We start from the raw sequence: 16,716 nt of genomic DNA, 5'->3' as shown, positions 1-16,716 counted from the left end.
GGGAAGGAATCCACCTGCCAATGCAGGAGACACAGGAGATGCAACTATGCTCAAATAAAAATTAAATTAAAAAAAAAGCAAAACAAAACCAACCAACCAACAAACCAAAAAAAAAAAAAAAGCCTTCAGAAATTTAGTTTACAAATATTGAGAGGGTGTATCTGAGTAGATGAAAGTTAGTCAATAGAGAATGTTGTCAGGCACCGACATCTAGGTAGGTGGACTGGCGAGTTCTCACACTCACAGAACAGGCTCCAGGTTTAGGGTTTCCTGGCAGTTAAGATCCAGCGCTTCTCGAACCTGCAGGGAGTCGGGGGCCAATGCGGGAGCGCTTTGGAGGCGGGGCGGGGGGTGCGATAGGAGTGAGGGGTGGGGTGATCTGGGGGAGGTGCTAGGAGGGGGGGGGTTGCGGGAGGGGTGGGGCCGGGGGCGGGGCGCCCGGGGGCGTGCACACCGGCGGGGACACGAGCTCCCGGCCGCGGCAACTCGCTCCAAGTTCCCTCCCTCGCTCTCTGGCGCTGGCAGTCAGAGTCCTCCCACTCGGCTCAGACGGAGCCGCCGCGGCCGCCGCCAGCTCGGCCCCCCGCTGCCTCGCGCCCCGGACCCCGCGGCCTTCCCAGTCCCTCGCTCTACCCTCCGGTGGCCCCGGCGGCCCGGCCCTCGTCCCTCGAGGGCCTCGACAATTTTGCCTGCCGTCCCCGGAGCCCGGTGCCCGGCTCGAACTGCACAGGGGAGCGCGGACGAGGTAAGGCTGGGCTGGGGGCCGAGTTGAGGGGCAGCGCCGCGCCCCGATCGCTCACAACGCCGAAGCTGCGCGCGGCCGCCGAGCAGCCGGGTCCGCCCCTGCAGCTCCCGCCCAGCCTGGGTCTCGGTTTAACGGGGCGCGCGGGCCGCGTGGCCCAGACCGACCCCGGCCGGTGTTCCGGGCCGCGAGCTCGCCGCGCGCCGGGGGTTGGCGGGAGGCCGGAGCGGGGGCCCGGCTAGCTGGGCGCGCGGGTAGGGGCTCCGCCCGGGACCCCCTCTGCCAGGGCCCCCTCGCGCGGCCTCTCATCTCTGGTCCTGAGTACTTTGCGAGTATCGGTCTCTTTTCCTCGTGGGCTGGGAATTCCTGCAAGATATGCAGATTCCGAGGCCCGAAAGTTTGGTTTGGGGGACCCCCTAGGGCTCCATTCGTGGTCTCAATTGTCTGGACTTTATTTGAAAGCGTTCAGATCTGAAATGGAATTAAGAGACCCCTGGCGCGCTGGCGCCCCATCACCCCGCGGAGCTGGGAGCCCGGCCGCCGAGCGCGCTGCCTGGTCCACGGGCTCTGCTGGTGGTGGTGGGGACCCAGGCGGTGACAGCTCTCCCTCCGTGCGGGGTGCAGGCCGGGGAGGGAAGCGAGGGAACTTCGTCGTGAGCTCAAATCCCTCTGCACAGCGGAAAGCGAGCACCTGATGGTCGGTTTTTTAACCCTTGAGAGTTGGTGTTCAGCTTTATTGAGCCACGAAAAGTAAGCAGGCTTTCTTTCCCGCCCGAGACAGGAGCTAACTTTGCGTTTTTCCTGCCGGCCACGTCCTATTCACAACCTGGCACACATCTGTAATAACACTGCGTGGCTGGTATGGTCAGGGCTGCGCGCTGGTCTGATTTTGAGGAGGCGGATAGTAGAGTAAGCATTTTTTGCAGTATAAATAGTAAATGACTGTAAACGACTTCCATTTTCTTCATTTCCCCTGTTGGAGCTCAAGTTATTTATTTAGCCTTTTCCTTCCAATTTGCACTTAGAGTCGTTCCATGGAAAATACCCGAATTAACTTGTACTTATTTTGCGACGTCACCACTTCTAGTCATTCCACTGAGCTATTTATTAAGTACAGTTATTCTGACATAAGGGTGAGTTAATGGTAAGCCAGCCTTCTTCCTTGAGTTAACACTCCATCGTCTTGCCCTATGGTATTTAATCTGTGCCATTACTATAGATGGTATTTTGACAACCTGATAAGCTGTAAAGAGCTTAGCATCGTGCCCTCCGGGACATGGTGCTAGGGAAGTGTCAGCTGGTTTTATTTATAATTTTTATTATCAGTCCATATGTTTTTTTTCTCTATGGAAAATGGTTGTTTTGTTTTAATCCCCGATCTTTTAATTTATGGTCTGTTTTATGTCTGCGGTTTAGTTTTAGATCAGGATTGAGGTTGGGTTGTTGTTTTGCTTATGACAGACAGGCTGTTGTGTGTGTTCTTATACATGAGATATAGCAGATCTCAGAATGAGAACACAGTTCTGCACATGCTCATATGCAGGCACACTTCATGAGACCTCATTATCCTTAAGGGCCTCCTTGTCTAGGGAGAAGCCTAGACATTAGGAGAAACCTGGGCTCTGAGCCTCATCCTGAACCCCCTTATTCTGTAGGTTTAGAATCATACTTTGAATTCCTTGTGGCTGCTAGCACAGCAGTTAGGTGGTTCACACTGTGTCAAAAGGTAATAAAAGATAAATATATGTACCCTTTATACCTACATCAGCCAGAACACATAATTCTTATCCGTGCTTTAAAATCTGCAGAGTGTATAGTGTAACTAGCAAAGAAAAATTAAAGTGGCTTAATGATCATGTGTTCGTAACAGAAAGGTGATGTCTGTTACCTAGACATTTGAAAAGATTGTTAGGAGTTAACCCTCATTTTGAGGTTTCCCCCCTCCTCATCACTTTTAATTTTGACGTGACATCTTTTTCATTCCTAAACAGTTTTCTTAGCTAAGTCAAGGCTCGATGTTAACTCGTGGGGCCCTGCAGAGCTGGGCTGCTGTGGGGACCATGTGGCAGTAGATGGTGCTGTGACTGGCGCTGGTGGACTGACGTGTGATCCAGTGGAATTGGAGGAGGGATTCCTTTCTCAGTTTTGTTTCTCGTCCTCTCCCCAAAATACACTCTTTCTGCACTGATACCTTCTAACAATCTTCTTAGGAATAGACTTTTAAGAAAAGCTTGTTCTTTGCATTTTCAGCTTTTTACGACTATCAGCCAAAGTTTCCTCTCTGAAGAAGTCCAGGTGTTAAGAATAATTCCAGGTATTCCAGATGTTAAACATTGTTGGCAAAAATTTGATTTAGTTGACTGTACCCTAGACTCCTCTTTTCTCCTAACAGAGGAAGATTGATCATTCTGAGCCTAGAGGATCTCTCAGCAAACCTGGGCTTTTTTCTTTTTCTCCTCAACACTCAACTCCTAGGAGAGAAAAACAAACAAGAAACCTACTCACTTCTTCTCTTTAAGACAGCCACTTAATAGGGTGAATTCTCCTGTATTCTGGTTTTGACCGTCATTCTGCCACTCCATACAATGCTGCAAGAATTGAAATTCAGGCTGAAGCCTCTGGCGCTCTGCAAAGGCATGACTCATCCACGAAAAATATATTCACTCCACTTAGTACAGCACTGAGCAGAGGAGGTAGCGCAGGAACAAGGGGGTTCTGGATTGTAATGAGGATTATCTCTCTGGCCAGCTTGGGGACTGGCCAAGTCCCAGGCAAATGACGCTGCATTCTCTAAACTCCGGCAGCACAGGATCCTTGCTGTTATCTCCTTGCTTCAGGTGAGGCTAAGCGACCTGGCTGAGTCATGGAGCTCCGGAGAAGCAAAGCTGCAGTTTTAACCCAGGTGTGCCTGTGTCCTGGTGGCTCAGTGGTAAAGAATCCGCCTGCCAATGCAAGGAGGTTCGATCCCTGGGTCGGGAAGATCACCTGGGGAAGGAAATGGCAACCCACTTCAGTATTCTTGCCTGGGAAGTCTCGTGGACAGAAGAGCCTGGTGGGCTACAGTCCATGAGGTCTGAAAGAGTCAGAGACAACTGCGCACGCGTGCGTACACATAAATGTAGTATGGATTCTAAATTTTGTTGGGATAAGTTATGGAGTGATTTGTATGGAAGATTTTTGTAGTAAGAAATTTAGCGTTTTGTTGTTCATAGATGTCGTGGTCCAAACAATTAGTTCAAGTCATTAGATAGCAGCGGGGAAATGTATTGCAGAATACACTTTCATTGTTTTTAAACCCAGGTTTGTTTCTGGAATGTCTTTATGTGATACAAAATTCTTGAAGTTAAATCATACATCTTCTCTCCTATTCTGACATGTTTGATTCCCTCCCGCTTGTGAGAAGGGCCTGGGAGTGATTTTCACATTTTAAACTTTTTGCAGTTTGAGTCCCCTAAGGATAATCACATAAGAACACAGCATTTAAAGACATGAGACTTGTTTTTAATTTTTTTTTTAAAGGAAACATTAGTAGGTGAAGCAAATTGCTTTCTTTTCCCAGTATGATTAAACAATTCTAAAGTGGAACTGGCACTAAAGATGGAATTTGAACATTATAAACACTTTAGGGAGAAATTCAAAGGTGAAAACTCAGCCCAAGGAAACAATACGTCATTTGGCAGACAGATTTCTAGAAAAATTATAAGAATTCTGTGCTGTGTTTTATACATCAGAGCAAGATCAGTGGGTTTTGAAATTGTTCATTTCCAGGTAAAACTTTTAAAATTACAGTTCGGAAGCATATGGGAAATTTTGGAGTAGTTAGGTTGTAATGCAAAGCATTTTCCCCCCCTCAGGGCCCTGTTAGAAGTTACTTTCATCTTTTTTGTCTTTTTCAGGAAGAATCACTAATATCTTTCAAAATAGCTCTTCTTGGCAGCATTTTTTTGGTCCCATTGACTGGAAGGTTATGAAAATAAAGTAATTATGTGAAATAATGTAGTTTAGTGATTTCTTCTATTATGATTGCTATATTAAACAGGTATTTATAGAGGGTTCTTTTTGTGCCAGGTCCTGGAGATAAGTAGTGCCCAGGAGACAAGGTCCCTGCCTCATTGAGGGATTCAAGTGTAAAGCGGGACAAAATAGATGAAATAAACAAGTAACTGAAAAGCTAATTTGAAGCAGTAATAATTGCAGTCAAGACTGAGGGTGGCATTCTTATCTGAGGACCTCATGGAGGCTGATTGAGTGGAGACATTATGTGAGAAAAAGAAGCAACCTCTGGAAGGTCTCTGGGCCGGGAAGACAGACAGCCTGTGCAAAGGCCCTGTGGCCTTTGTGAGGAACAGGGGACAGTAGCAGAGGAGCCGAGCAGGGCCTTCCTTGAGGACCCAGGGTGAGTGGGGGGCGGGGGGAGTTTCTGTTTATTCTGTAGGCAGTGGGTCCTGCTGGAGGGTGTGACTCACTCTCATTCTCAGGTTGGCAGCTCATTGTGCCCACCTCGTGGTGACCAGTACCAACTGGGCTGCAAGGAAAGCAGAGGAGGTATGTTGGAATTTCTGCTCACCTGACACACTATTCCCTGGTGGCTCACTGCAGCGCAGGAGACCAGGGTTTGATTCCTGGGTTGGGAAGATCCCCTGGAGAAGGGAATGGCTATCCACTCCAGTATTCTTGCCTGGAGAATCCCATGGACAGAGGAACCTGATGGGCTACAGTCCACCAGGTCGCAACGAGTCGGACACAACTGAACGATTAACACTTTGACACAGTATTGCTCTTAAGATGCGTCATTGCTGTATACACCATTGAGAATGAAAGGAAACTTCCCATTAAGCTCTGCTTGTAAGGACCGGCTGTGACGTGGATCCTCATTTCAGATGTCAACACTGGAAAATAGAGTTGCCTTAGATTTGGTGAAATCTGGTCTTTTCTGGAGACCAGGCTGAGAGGGCCTGCTGGTTTGTATTTCAGTTTTACTTGTGCCTGCGTATTATGAGTTGAATTCTGTGATTTGGAAGGGTCTGGGGGAAGCGGCTGTGTAGAGGGCTCTCCTACCTCTGGATTGGAAGCTAGTGTAGAAAACTGCATCCCCTGTGTCTTTCTGCTGCTTCACAACCGCGTGAAAAGGCATTTGCAGTTAATGTTCCCGCAGGTGGACTGCAGACTGTGGATGTCAGAGAATCAAGGGAACTGGGACAATCTGGATCTACCAGGCTCAAGGGGACACACAAACACTGTGTGCTCATTCAGAGTGGGCGGCACATCCCCTGGGAGCTCCGAGCTTTGTTTCTCTCTGTCACTGGGAGCAGGGTGGGTCGAGGGCTTGGATGACCAGGCCAAATAATTGTCAGCCAGCAAACCAGTAAGTGGGTCCCTGAGAGGCTGGGAGAGGGCGCCTTGCTCATGGACCCGGTGTGGGTTTAAAGATTGGCTCTATGGGCTGAGCAGGTTCCTCAGGCTTCGGGAACCTCAGTTTCCTGATCTACCAGATGAGAAACTGCGGGACCCACTTCAGGGGATCATTGTGGGGTTTAAGGAGGATGGTGCTGGCAGAGTAGCCAGCTCTCCGTGGAGCTTGGTTGGTGTCAGGGGTTACCATCTCTTGGAATGTCCTCTGTCCCTTTATCCGTCTTGAGTGTTCTCCTTACACAAGTCACAGCGTGAAAGTCTCTTTTTGAGAGACTCACCCCAACCGCTGAAGCTAAGGTCCCTCCTTCTCCAGCCATTCTCTGGCCCCCAGGCTGGTGCTATTTTCTTCAGCTCATCCCTAAGGGAAATTGTGTATGTGTTGTTGTTGTTATAAGTGTGTTTCTCCAGGTTGAGCAGGTCACTGTTGCAAGGACTGCTGTGTCCACAGGGCCTGGGACGTGGCTTATTTACCTACTGGCTGTGCAGGTGGCACTGCTGACAACGGGTCCTTCCCATGGGACCCAAAGGACAGCAGGGCTCTTCTCTGACTGTTTTTTCGGCTGCAATGATGGGCCTTCCAGACCAGCGGTAGAATTCTGGGATCCAGCATGCGGGCTCCAAGCCAGCCTTCACAGAGGACTTTGGGGATGGAGGTTGGGGAAGAGGGAGAATTTCTATCTGGAAATATGGGTTTCTTGGGACTGTGGGACTGCTTGTGGTTTTGCATGTCAGAGGGTGTCACCTGCTTCATCTTCCAGCAAATGTCACCAGAGGCTGATTACCTAATACCTGATATACCAGCTTTTAGGCACCTTTCTCCTTCTATAAAGCACACAAGGAAACGTGGTGGGGAAGTGTGCCTGCCATACAAGGGACTGGGCTATCACATGTCACACTGCTTCCCCCTGGGAAGCTGGCATTGGAACTGGGGTGGAGCTGGCAGCCTGGTGAACCTGCCCGGTCAGCCCTCTGGATCATGGGTTATTCCTCCCATTTCTAAGTCGTATTTTGTTACTGGTGATGCTGTATCCATTATAATGGCTTTTGTTGCTTCACTGATTTTGATGCTATGTTTTTGTATTTTTTTGAAAAGGAAATCATTTTGGAAATAAGAATATTGGTATGTTCTTCTCTAGGCTTTCATCTTCCCCAGTGCTTGCTTGTTGACTATAGTCTTTGGGTGAAGTTTAGCACATAAAATGCAAGGATATTTTCAAATTCTCATGCAAACCCTCCAACCATCCTAGATGGGTGAGCCTGTTTACTCACCCGCATGAAAACTATTAATCATCTTCCAATCCCTGGCTCTCAGGGGGCCACCGTTTCCATCAGAAATGGACAGTTGGAAACTGGGAACTCAGTGGTGCTGGGAAATACCAGTGACCCCTGACAGCGCTTCTGTTTTGACTACATAGTTAGAACAAGGTGAGTTGGGAGATTCTCTGTACACTTGACTATGAGTTGGGGATTTTTAAAATCCTTTTACTCTATCCCTGGCCAGTGCTCATTCAAATAATCACTGATTGGAACGTTGTGATTTTAAGAATCAGATGTTTTTTTCTTCCCAGTGAGTTTTGTTCTTGTTCAGTGACCTTGAAGGAAGAAGATAAATCATTGTAGTGGTCTGGAATTCGACTAGTCCTGGGTGCTCTTCCCAGCTCCTGTAGGCTTTGTTTTAACCTACAGCAAGACTCGGTGTCTAACCAGCCTTCTTACACTTTTTGGTCAAAGTGGCCACCATCTTTCAGGGGAGAGATTGGCTGTCACATAACTTAGTTCTATAATTTAACAGAGATTACTTTTCTAATCCTTGTTAGTGGATTTATATTTACAACTTTTGTAGGGGAGAGTATTGCAGAGTCATACAAAATCTATCTTTTGTGGAAAGCTGAAATATTCTGTTAGGTCATGCTGGTGGATATATGCAGTCTACCTGCATTGTTTGGAATTCTTTTTTTTTGTTGTTTGTTTGGCTGGGGTGGGTCTTTGTTGCTGTGTGGGTGCTTTCTTTAGCTGTGGTGTGCAGACTGCTCACTGTGGTGGTTTCTCTCATTGCAGAGCCCAGAGCCTGCAGTAGTTGCAGGCTCAGTAGTTAGTTCTCCGGCTCTAGAGCACAGGCTCAGTAGTTGTGGCACACGGGCTTCGCTGCTCACGGCATGTGGAACCTTCCCAGTCTAGGGATCGAACTGGTATCCCTTGCCTTGCAAGGCAGATTCTTATCCCTGGACCGTCAGGGAAGTCCTTGGAATTTGGTTTTAAGTGAATTTTCCATACAAGTGATAGGAGTCCCATGCATGGGTGTGTGCATGCTCAGTCATGTCTGACTCTTTGTGACCCCATGGACTGTAGCCCACCAGGCTTCTCTGTTGCAGGGATTTCCCAATCAAGAATACTGGAGTGGGTTGCCATTTCCTCCTCCAGGGGATCTTCCTGACCCGGGGATCAAACACGCGTCTCTTGTGTCTCCTGTATTGGCAGACAGATTCTTTACCCCTGGGCCACCTGGGAAGCCCTCAGAGTCCTATGCATGGCAGGTAGTCTGAGTGGGGTTACACTTCTCCAGCTGTTACCCCCATGCTCAGCGTGAGCTTTGCAGTGGCCACATTTTCCCAAGTAGAAGCCATCCTGCCCTCACCGCAATGTGAAGGGTTCCAGCTCAACTGGCCAGGTGTGCTTATTGGATTTCTCCCACAGGAATTTTTCCTTTCAGAATCCACAGACACACACCCGAACCTCTTCAGTTGTTAATCCTCCATTGCTATTTCCCTGTGCCTTTTCCAGTAGAATCTCAGCACGAAGCATTCAGCTGTTGAAAAGCTCTGTAGTTTCTCTGGCTCTTTCCCAAAAGGTGTTGAAGTGAGCTGAGTAAATGATCAAGAGACCACACCCTGCTGCTGCTGCTGCTGCTAAGTCACTTCAGTCGTGCCCGACTCTGTGTGACCCCAGAGACGGCAGCCCACCAGGCTCCCCCGTCCCTGGGATTCTCCAGGCAAGAACACTGGAGTGGGTTGCCATTTCCTTCTCCAATGCATGAAAGTGAAAAATGAAAGTCAAGTTGCTCAGTCGTGTCCAACTCCTAGCGACCCCATGGACTGCAGCCCACCAGGCTCTTCCGTCTGTGGGATTTGCCAGGCAAGAGTACTGGAATGGGGTGCCATTGCCTTCTCCAGACCGCACCCTAAGGCCTTTTAATTAAGGAAACCAGGACGTTATCACATGTTCTTATACATTTTGTCTCAGGAATACTTAAGGATCTTCATTTTATTTATGTATTTATTTAGATGAGAAAAAGAACATCTATTAGCTTGCAATTTAAAATATAAAGCCCTTCTCCCTCAGTGGTTTAAAATGGAACAATATCCTATACCTGAGGACAGGAGAAAGGGGTGCTCTCAGTTAGATGAATAATTCTCCTGCCCCAAAACTGTTATGTTTCTCACTGAAATTTACCTTTCTGAATTTATTAAAAAATTTTTTTAACTTTTTATTTTGCACTGGAATATAGCCGATTAACAAATAATGTTGTGATGGTTTCAGGTGAACAGCAAAGGGACTCAGCCATGCATATACCTGTATCCATTCTCCCACAAACTCCCCTCCCATCCAGGCTGCCCCGTGACATCGAGCAGAGTTCCCTGTGCTGTACGTTAGGTCTTAAGGACCTTCACACTACTTTGGATTTTTCATTTTACCAGATAATATTGACTATACACATATACCTTGTGTTGATATGGGTTCTCCATAGAAGCAGAACCAATAGGATCTCAATCTTGATCTCAACGAAGTTTATTTTAATAAATTGGCTCTTGGTGGTTTTGCAGGTTGAGAAGTCCCCAAATATTTCGTTTGCAGCAGGAAATGCAGCAGAGACAAGGGGTCAGCCCCGAGGGAGGGTGGGAGAGACTGGGTCTCAGCTCAGCCAGGTACAGGGAGATCTTATCCCTTACCTGCCATGTGGGATTCAGGTCCTCCACCGATGAGATGAGGCCACCTACACTGGGGAGGGCAACAACTGATTAGTCGCATATAACCAAAACGTACTCATTTCTCCCAGAGCTCACATTTAGATCCACTCATTTAGAATGGTCTGGGCTTTCTTGAGGTTCCTTATCTGCTCCTGTCTGGATCATGAGTTGGTTTGAGACTAGAAACGACCACAGGCAGCACTTTGGTACCAAGCCTGGGAACCTTGACTGTGGTGGGTAGCCCTTGGAATCAGGTGGTGTGGCCTTAGCAGGTTCCAGGAGGTTGACTTTCAGGTCCTTATTAAACTCCAGACAAGAGTTTTGTCTAGAATCCTAATCCCCTTAGATGAGACTGGCTAAGGCCAAAGGTAAATAGAGCTAAAATCTTTTCTCCTTCCAAGTTTCACCATTAGAACATGGATGCCAGGCCTTACTGAGCTGTTTTCCAAAACCAGTGCTCAGATTTTGGCTAACTGATGTAGTAACTGCCTCCCGGGTGGTGCTGGGGTAATGAACCCGCCTGTCAATGCAGGAGACACAAGAGATGTGGGTTCGATCCCAGGGTGGGGAAGACCTGGGATCCACTGGAGAAGGAGGCATAGTGGAGGCCAGAAAGGGAAGAAGGCCCAGGCAGGGATATCAGCTGGAGAGGAAGAACGGACTAAGACCTGAGCTGTGGGGGAAGGCACACCAGGAGCAGGGGAGATATTTCAGAATCAGATGGAGGGGGAAACCCAGAGAGGATGTTAGAGGGGGCTGGGGTCCTCACTGCAGGATCGGGATGATGGTGAGCTCCAGGCATCACCTGGCTTGGGTGTATTCTTGCCTGGAAAATCCCATGGACTGAGGAGCCTGGCTGGCGACAGTTCACGGGGTTACAAAGAGTCAGACGCAGCTGATGTGGTAACTAGTGGTGTCAATAGTGACTGACGCCACTGCCATTTCTTTGTAGCCCTTAGAATCCAGTGGTGTGGCCCCCATACTCATGTATGCTTGAGTGCCTGCTGTTTACCAGGGACCATGAATGCTCTCTGGTGGGGTGGATTTCACTTGTCTTGCTTGAAGCCCTGGTGGCTCTGAGCCTCTGGGCCACCTCCTGTAGAGCTTCATCTTCATCTCAGCCGTCTCTTAGAACTTCCTTTCCCTAGTTCTGCCTCCAAGTTCCTGCCCATCATGGGAGAACTGACGTGACCTCTTCCAGCCATGTCCATCATCTCAAATGCCCTGTTGTCCTCGTGGAAAGTGTTCATGTGACTGGGGTCACATGCATCACAGTGTTGCTCACTTGGCATGGGGGGTGCAGCATCCACAAAGCACAGATTCGTCTTTACAAGAGAAGAAAGTAAAGCTTTGTCCCTTTTTCTTTTCACTGTTACTTTTTGACCCCTCCATCCCCTCTTTGAACAAAAGGTAATACCGAGGGAATATTGTATCAAAAGCTATTTTTTTCTTGCATTTTGAAAAGTAGCAAAGCTCCCTTAAGAAACTTCCCTCTGCTATTAAGAGGGTAAATTCCTCAAACCTAAAATAGCAAACCTAGTAGTAAGCAAGACAGCTTTTGTCTGTGCTCATAGATGCTTAATGCTTTGTGATCTAATGAAGCGACTGTATGAGAGCCACGAAAAGCTCGCCTTTGGGAAGGAGTGACTTCTCCCCTCCATCTCCTGCCCCCCTACTGCATCTGAGCTGAGGCTGCGCCTGACCAGAGTACCCCCCTGAGCTGAGCTGGAGAGGCCTCTGGACTGAGGGCAGAAGTCTGGCCAGTATTCTTCAGCCCATGTTCGTACCAGCTGATGCTTGGAGCTCACCATCACCCTGATCCTGCAGTAAGGACCCAAGTCCCCTCCGGCATCCTCTCCGGGTTTCCCCCTCCATCTGACTCTGAGATAATCTCCCCTGCTCCTGGTGTGCCTTCCCCCACAGCTCAGACCTTGGTCCTCTTTTCCTCTCTGACTGACAGCCCTGCCTCCACCGTCTTCCCTTTCCTGCCTCCACTGTGCTTCCTCTGAATCAGCTGTGTCACCGCTTGTAACATTGCCTGGCCACCCCAGGCCCCACTCAAGTGCCCAGGACAAAGTCTTGTTAACCCACCACCCAGGGCTGCCCTGCCTTGGCCCTGGGGCCTCTGCAGCCACTTCCCTGGGCTTTGCCTGGCGCTGCCTCTGCTGCTTCCTCTCTCTGCTTTATGCCCTCCTGATCATCCTAAAAGGCTCTGTTATGCCTCATCTTTAGTTGTTTTCCTTGACCTCATGTGGTCTAAATAAAAAAACAGAATAAACAATCACACCTTTTGTGATGTTCAGGTAACTTGAATGCACACACGCGCACTCAGTTGTGTCTGACTCTTTTCCACTGTATGGACTGCAGCCCGCCAGGCTCCTCTGTCCATGGGATTTCCTGGCAAGAATACTGGAGTGGGTTGCCATTTCCTCCTCCAGGGGATCTTTCCAACCCAGGAACCGAACCCAAATCCCTTGGGTCTCCTGCTTTGGCAGGCAGGTTCTTCACTGCTGAGCCACCTTGGAAGCCCAAATAACTTGAATGCAAAGGCGTAAAAGTATGTCTCTGCCTTATCGCTACTGTGGGATTCAATGGAGGGACAGGAATTGTATCTCACAGCTTTATGTGAGTATCTGCTTGTGTCCGAGTCCGCTCTGCTGCCCTGAGGGTGGTTTGCATCTCAAGATCAAGGCCAAGGGCCTCTCCGGTGCAGGGGAAATTTGAAGATAGGATGAAGATACGAGTATTGATAATATCCTGAGAGATTATGGAGAAGACAAGAGATGCCAGAATTAAATGCCCTGATTCTTCAGAAAATGCCAAGAGATCCTAGCCCTGCATTGTCCAGTGTGTTGACCACTGGTCGCATTTGACTTCTGGGTACTGGCTTGGTGGCTGGCCTCAATCATGATATCCTCCAAGCATAAAATATCACATTTTGAAGATTTGCTTGGAAAAAACATGTAAAATAGTTCATGAATAATTTTTATATTACATGTTTATGTGATACTATTTTGGACAGATAATATATTATTGTTAAAATATATCATCAAGCTTATAAATAAAATATATTGTTAAAATAACTTCACCTGTTTTGGATTGATAATATAGTATTATTAAAATATATTATCAAGTTTATAAGTAAAATAGATTATCAAAATGATTTCACCTTTTTTTTCTTTTTTTTTTTTGAAATTTTTGCTATAGCCACAGGAAGTGGCGCTAGTGGTAAAGAACCTGCTTGCTAATGCAGGAGACATAAGAGACGCAGGTTCAATCCCTGGGTCGGAAAGATCCCCTGGAGAAGGAAATGGCAACCCACTCCAGTGTTCTTACCTAGAGAATCCCATGGACAGAGGAACCTAGCAAGCTACAGTCCATAGGTTCGCAGAGTGGGACATGACTGAAACGACTTAGCATGTTACCCACAAGAAAATTTAAAAGAACATACACGGTTAGCGTTTGTGACTTGCATTGCATCTTCCTGGGAGGATGCTGTTCTAGACTCTATGATTTATGGCTCTTCCTTCTCATCCTTGGCAGCGTCCTGCAGCATAGTGTGGAGCAGATGGCTGGGCACTCGTAGGAAAGGAAGTAGTGAGAGCTAAAGGGAAGAACAGATCGTGCCAAGTGAGCCTCGTTTGTTTTTTATAAGGTTACGAGGCTAGGCGATCAGACAAGTTCTCCTCCGATAAGCTTGAGGACAGTTTGGGGAGCATGAAGTTGTTTTAATGGTGTGGCTGCTTCTGTGGCTGGTGGGACTCAGTTCCCAGAATAACTTGTGTTGATGGTTGTGTTGAGGACAGGCTGGGAGATGCTCTCAGGCTTCCCATAGTGCTTGTTTCATAAATGAGAGTCATTTGTGAAGAGGTCTAGTTCAGTTAGATTTGGGTAGTCTGGAAAAGGTTACCCACATCAGCCCTGGTCGGCAGCTCATTCATCCATCACGCGTGTTGAGGGTGTGTTTGCTCAGACACCACGCTGACTGGGTGCTGGGTGTGAGGACTAATAATGCATTGTCCCTGACCTCTAGAGTGACCTTCAAGCTATTATTTTTGAAAGATCATTCTGGCTTTGCCCACTGGGTCCCTGTTTGGCTGCATCCATATAGAAGTGGATGATTCTGCATCTGGTCAGGCTTCTTGAACCATAGTTGAAAATTATGGACCTTCTGGGCCTTCCCAGGTGGCTCTGGTAAAGAATCCACCTGCCAATGCCAGGAGACATAAGAGACCGGTTCGATCTCTGGGTCAGAAAGGTCCCTTGTAGTAAGAAATGGCAACCTGCTCCAGGATTCTTGCCTGGAGAATCCCATGGACTGAGGAGCCTGGTGGGCTACAGTCCATGGGGTCGCAGAGTCGGACACGACTGAGTGACTGAGTATGCACACATGCATGGATCTTCTGAGCTGTTAGCAATCTAAGAGGCTGGTGGGAAATTCTTTTCAGAGTTGATGTAGCCCACCCATGGCCCTGCTTCCCTCAATTTTGATATTCCACTTGCGCAGGAAGCGGGTGCAGGCCACGTTCAGGTGGCATGGAGTTATCTTAGACTCTGCTTGGGTCACTTTCCTGAGGCAGCAGTCCCCCTATCTGTCCTGCTCATCACCTGGGTTGCAGGATATTCCAGAAGCAGCCATATGACATCGCTACCTGTATTTTGGTGGAGGTGTAGTCAGTATGTCCTGAGTTATTACCCACTGTGCTTGACACTTGACATGCTTACAGATTTGTCAAAAACACAAAAGACAAATAATTTGATGACAATCAATAAACTTTAGGCAGAAATGAAGCTCAACTATAGCAACTTAGAAGGAATTTATGTGTGATTTCTTCTGTATTTTGCTCTGTTTCTATGCTTTAATTTTCTCTAAGCCCTGAAGTTTTTTAATTTTCTGTTTGTCTCTGCTTTTATTTTCTTTTTTCTTAAACATATCTCACATCTTTTGGGGAAAGAAGGCCGATTTAAAGTAAAACTAGAGGCTTTCTTAATGTTTGGTTTAGACGTTAGTTTTTTGAACTCTTTACCTTGGGATGCTAGGAGTTTTATATTTGACCTTATCAAAGCTTTCATATTAAATACTTAGATCAGCGATGAGCAGCTTTCTGATTTATTTATGTATTTTTTTGTAAATGAGAAAAAAATTAGAGGTTACTTTTTTTTCTGTTAAACATTACAAGACTTGTTGAGTCCTATGTAAAGGGGGATGAGGCTGAATTTTTACAATTTAGTTATCTCTTGGGTAGAATATCTCAAAGAGGGATTTGATTAGATTTCTGGGCCATGAGCAAGGTGCTCTGTGGGTATGTTTGGTCGCAGTACCCGGCAGGCAGGCCTCTGGGCTCCTGTGCCTATGGAGAGCTGCTCAGGGTCCCCTGGGGTTACCTCATTTCTTTCTCAGAACAGCCTGCAGGGTGGTGTTTCTATGGTCCCATGTAACGTGGTTGTCAGGAGCTGAGATGGCCTCTTTGAGGTGCTGGCAAGGGGAAGAGCTGGTCTGGTGCCTGTACTCAGGGAGCCGGGGTGGCTGCCTCAACTCTGAGCAGTCAGAGAGGCCCCCACTGGCCTCCTGGCCTGGCCTCCCCTTTCCTGGGGTCATGCTGTTCACCACTCCCACCCAGCCCAGGCTGGCAGGATGGAGTCAGCCTCCCCATCCTTGTCTTCCCAGCTGGAGATCTCTGCCCATGGCTTCTCCCGAGATGTCCTGGGGTCCATTCTACCCTGGGGTGTCCCTCTGCCCCCTGCCCCCTCAAGCCACGAGGGGCTGTTGGTGGGTCGGGCAAGCAGAGGTCCAGAAGGGGTTGTGGACAGTCAGTGCTCTTTCCCCCACGCTGAGCCCAGAGTGTTCCAACCCTGACTCGTGTCCACCTCACCCATAACCTGCCTTTGTGGTTGCCATTTCCAGTTCTATCTTTTCTTTGAATATGTTGCCTCCTGTTCAGAAGCTCAGAGTCAGCTCCACGGTAGATTTAACAGAATCTATTCAGGGCCCTGTCTCAGCGGCGCATCGTTGTTGGAAAACAAGGTCATACCTCTCTTTAACACCAAAATAATCTGATAAATGCCTGTGAGTGGAGAAGGGGTGGAGTGAAGTGGCCGGCCTGGGGTGTTTGTTACCAGCTAGAAAGGAGGCCAGGCCCTGTGTCTCTTGGGGGCAGGAGTATCTGTGAATTGAGATTCTGGCCTCCTGTCTGCAGGGCGACACTTTTGTCTTCTGTCTGGCTTGGCAGAGAGTCAAGTGGAATGGGAGTTCTCAGGGTGAACTTGGTGTCACAGTTCTTCCTCGAAAGGCCCTTCGGGGTCACCTGCTCCAGTGGTCCGCACTGTGGAACCCATTACACACCTGGGATTCTGGAGCATCTGAGTGGAAATGGAGTTGGGGGGCTGCCTAGGTAGTCTCCAGGATGACAGTGATGCAGAGGTGGCTTTAGGAGCCCTGTGTTTGGGCCATGATTCTCAGACTCTAGCTCATCGGTCTCCTGAAGAGTTAAATAGTTGCTGGTCTCTTCCCAGAGTTTTTGATTCACTGAGTTTTAGAAGCCCTGAGAATTTGCATTAAAAAAAATTTAATTTTTATTTATTTTCTCTGCACAGGGT

At 48.0% G+C, this 16,716-nt stretch overlaps 1 protein-coding gene across 1 annotated transcript in view; it reads left to right on the top strand.

The window, feature by feature from the left end:
• FAM110B (family with sequence similarity 110 member B) overlaps positions 450-16,716 on the top strand; it is a 144,950-nt gene continuing 128,683 nt past the window's right edge. The window contains exon 1 of the mRNA XM_018058485.1: positions 450-745. The gene's annotated coding sequence lies outside the window, so the exon portion shown is untranslated. The remainder of the gene's footprint in view (positions 746-16,716) is intronic.

The sequence above is a fragment of the Capra hircus genome, chromosome 14 (genome assembly GCF_001704415.2).
Source record: "Capra hircus breed San Clemente chromosome 14, ASM170441v1, whole genome shotgun sequence".
Classification (NCBI taxonomy): domain Eukaryota; kingdom Metazoa; phylum Chordata; class Mammalia; order Artiodactyla; family Bovidae; genus Capra; species Capra hircus.
The sequence above is the reverse complement of the archived record's forward strand: the minus strand, read 5'-3'. Positions and strand labels throughout refer to the sequence as shown.